A 4,373-nucleotide genomic window follows, 5' to 3' on the forward strand; every position below is an offset into this window, starting at 1 on the left:
AAGGTGTTATGTGTAAATTTGGTTTCAGTTGTACTATGGGAAACCATGATAAGCCTTGTCCTCATTTGCATAGGTCACGTCATAAAACAGACAAAAGAAGAATGTTATATTAACGTATAATTTGTTTTTAGAAAACCCTCATTAATTATTTGCAGAAGATTAAGTAGTTTGTTATGTTCTTACTTCAAGGAGAGACTATTTTACCCCTTTTATCCTGCCACATCCTATTACTGGGATATGCAACTGGCTAGATTGCAATAACGTTTACGTTCTATACCAACGGTGAAAGAGTTCGAAATTCAATTAAACATTCAGGGGAAACTAAACCACACATGGAGCATGGATTGCAGATGGGTGAAGCATAGACAAGCAGAGACAAAATGGAAAACAGGGGAGAATGGTAGCAAAGCGGGAAGAGGGGAGGAAAAAGGTATTGAGAGAGTGGGGAGAGAGAGAAAGAGAGACAATCAAGAAATAAGAGGTACAGAACAGTGAAAAAAACACAACTGAGAAAGATAAATAAAATAATTGAAATAAAATTTCCTGAAGTAGTTTGAATTCAACAACTTCAGACAATTTTACTTCATTTATTTTATTTACCTTTTGTATCATTTCACCTGCACTATCATAGAGCCATTAGATATGGACAGCACTGAAAACACAGTCTTCGGTCGAACTCGTCCATTCCGAACAGATATCCTCAACTGATCCAGCCGCGATTGCATGCACTTGAGCCATTTCTCTCGAAACCCTTCCTTTTCAAATACACGTCCAGATTCCTTAAAAGTATTGGAATTATACCATCCAGCACCAGATCGTCTGGCAAGTTATTCCAAAACGCACCACCTTCTGCGTGCACCGTTGCCCCTCACTGCCTTTCGAATTCTCACCCGCCCAAACCCCCAGATTTATACCCTCTCGTTTTGCACTGCCCCATCTGAGCGAAAATAACTTGTCTATTTATCTGCTGATCTGTCGCTGACAAACGCTGCAGGAAGGCGTGATAACTTGCAAAATATGCTGTCAAACGAAGATTGCACAAGCAACATGAGTCCTTGAGCAAAACGTACAATTGACTTCTGAGCTGTTGCTGACACCAAAGCAACTGCGTCGTTCGGGAGCAGAAAGAATCCCACTGTTAGATTACAATTCAAATGCATTTGTCATAAGGTTCGTAGCAGTTTATCAGCAGCAGCTAACCCTGACTCCAAAGGTCTGTGAGTATCTAGAAGAACAGTGTGCGACCGTTGAAAGTACGTTTCTCCAGACGATGTTTCCTAACATGACAAGCTGCAGCTGAGCTGTTGGCATTGCGATTGAAATTGCATGCATCTGGACATTGTGCTTAATTTTGGATATCAGAGCAAATGGTTAACTCGAGTATGCGCGTTCGGGAAAGGAAATGCTATTTTTGTTGAAAAGCTTTGCAACGAAAGGAAACACTTCAGACGATCGTGCGATCGATATGAAGCAGAAAATGAACAGCCGCCGTGGTTTTGAGCTCTGGCAATATAGGCATTTGCTTTCGAGCAGAAAGCAGCGTCGGTCGGTTAGCTCAGCTGGTTAGAGCGTGGTGCTAATAACGCCAAGGTCGTGGGTTCAATCCCCACACTGACCATGTGAAGCGATGGCGTGGTTAGCGGTGCGGTGTCAGGGATCGTCATGGCATTTTACTTTCACTGTCTGCAAGAACTTGTCACATGATCGCCTGAGATGTGTCTTCGTTCGAAAGCCGACCATCGCTGTCATGAACATCAACTCGCTGGTCCATGCCGGATCTCTGCTGCGTTGCTGTATTTCCAAACAACGTGCTCCACGAATCTACGATGCAGGAAGCCTCACCTGCGCAATAAAACATTTGACATGGTTGGACGCACGACTTGATCGCCGTACCCGTGATGACTGGTGGACGTTGTCTGCAGGAAATCAATCAGTCTCAATTGTGTCCACAATCAAATGCAAAACATGAAATATATGCAGTTTAAGCAGACCAGGCACAGTCTCGGAGGTGAACCAGAGATCAGGCTTCAATTCAAATCAAAGCTTCGTTCATGTTATTTTCCTGGATCTCTGTTAATACTTGTCACACGACTTCCAGAGGGAACTCACCCTCACGCTTGCTCACCTCTTATGCATCGACACTGGAGTTATCATAATTCCAGCAACATCATAGAGCAATTAATAAAAGCAAATTACTGCGGATTCTGGAATCTGAAACTAAAAGAAAAAATGCTGGAAAATCTCAGCAGGTCTGGCACCATCTGCACGGAGAGAAAAGAGCTGACGTTTGGAGTCTAACTGAACCTTTGTTAAAGATAAAAAAAAAGGGGGAGAATTAGGGAGCTATTTATACCAGGCTGACAGAAGGTGAGTCAAGGCTGCAGATGCAAAGGTGATAATGACAGTGCATGGAGAGATTAAAGGGAGATTAGGAGCCGTGAATGAGACAAGCTGAAGACAGTGCTATGTGACAAAATATGTGGGGGATGGGTGAAGCAGAGACAGAATGGAAAACGAGTGAAGGGTAGCAAAGCGGGAAGAGGAGAGGAAAAGGGTATTGAGAGAGTGGGGAGCGAGAGAAAGAGAGACAATCAAGAAATAAGAGGTACAGAACAGTGAAAAAAACACAACTAAAAAGATAAGTAAAATAGATTAGATTACAGTGTGGAAACAGGCCCTGCGGCCCAACAAGTCCACACCGACCCGCCGAAGCATTCCCCTTACATTTACCCCTTAACTAACACTATGGGCAATTTAGCATGGCCAATTCACCTGACCCTGCACATCTTTGGACTGTGGGAGGAAACCGGAGCACCCGGAGGAAACCCACGCAGACACGGGGAGAACGTGCAAACTCCACACAGTCAGTCGCCTGAGGCGGGAACTCAACCCGGGTCTCTGACGCTGTGAGGCAGCAGTGCTAACCACTGTGCCACCCAAAATAAAATTTCCTGAAGTAGTTTGAATTCAACAACTTCAGACAATTTTACTTCATTTATTTTATTCATCTTTTGTATCATTTCACCTGCACTATCATAGAGCCATTAGATATGGACAGCACTGAAAAGACAGTCTTCAGTCGAACTCGTCCATTCTGAACAGATGTTCTCAACTGATCCAGCCGCGATTGCATGCACTTGAGCCATTTCGCTCGAAACCCTTCCTATTCAAATACACGTCCAGATTCCTTAAAAGTACTGGAATTATACCATCCATCACCAGATCGTCTGGCAAGTTATTCCAAAACGCACCACCGTCTGCGTGCACCGTTGCCCCTCATTGCCTTTCGAATTCTCACCCGTCCACACCCCCAGATTCATACCCTCTCGTTTTGCAATGCCGCATCTGAGCGAAAGGAACTTGTCTATTTATCTGCTGATCTGTCGCTGACAAACGCTGCAGGAAGGCGTGATAACTTGCAAAATATGCTGTCAAACGAAGATTGCACAAGCCACATGAGTCCTTGAGCAAAATGTACAATTGACTTCTGAGCTGTTGCTGTGACACCAACGCAACTGCGTCTTTCGGGAGTAGAAAGAATCCCACTGTTAGATTACAATTCAAATGCATTTGGCATAAGGTTCGTAGCAGTTTATCAGCAGCACATAACCATGACTCCAAAGGTCTGTGAGTATCTAGAAGAACAGTGTGCGACCGTTGAAAGTACGTTTCTCCATACGATGTTTGTCGACATGACAAGCTGCAGCTGAGCTGGTGGCATTGCGATTGAAATTGCATGCGTCCGGACATTGTGCTTAATTTTGGATATCAGAGCAAATGGTTAACTCGAGTATGCGCGTTCGGGAAAGGAAATGCTTTTTTTGTTGAAAAGCTTTGCAACGAAAGGAAACACTTCACACTATCGTGCGATCGATACGAAGCAGAAAATGAACAGCCGCCGTGGTTTTGAGCTCTGGCAATATAGGCATTTGCTTTCAAATTGAAAGCAGCGTTGTTCCGTTAGCTCAGCTGGTTAGAGCGTGGTGCTAATAACGCCAAGGTCGTGGGTTCAATCCCCACATTGACCATGCGAAGCGATGGCGTGTTTAGCGGTGCGGTGTCAGGGATCGTCGTGGCATTTTACTTTCACTGTCTGCAAGAACTTGTCACATGATCGCTTGAGATGTGTATTCGTTCGAAAGCCGACCATCGCTGTCATGAACATCAACTCACTGGTCCATGCCGGATCTCAGCTGCGTTGCTGTATTTCCAAACAACGTGCTCCACGAATCCACGAAGCAGGAAGCCTCACCTGCACAATAAAACATTTGACAGGGTTAGACGCACGACTTGTTCGCCGTACCCGTGATGACTGGTGGATGCAGTCTGCAGCAAATCAATCAGTCTCAATTGTGTCCACAAGCAAATGCAAA

General features: G+C 44.6%; 1 non-coding gene across 1 annotated transcript; it reads left to right on the plus strand.

Moving 5' to 3' along the window:
* Window positions 1-1,544: 1,544 nt before the first annotated feature.
* Window positions 1,545-1,618, plus strand: trnai-aau (transfer RNA isoleucine (anticodon AAU)). Its single transcript has one exon. It is a non-coding gene; the product is annotated as a tRNA-Ile (tRNA).
* Window positions 1,619-4,373: the final 2,755 nt, after the last annotated feature.

The sequence above is a fragment of the Chiloscyllium punctatum genome, chromosome 43 (assembly GCF_047496795.1).
Source record: "Chiloscyllium punctatum isolate Juve2018m chromosome 43, sChiPun1.3, whole genome shotgun sequence".
Classification (NCBI taxonomy): domain Eukaryota; kingdom Metazoa; phylum Chordata; class Chondrichthyes; order Orectolobiformes; family Hemiscylliidae; genus Chiloscyllium; species Chiloscyllium punctatum.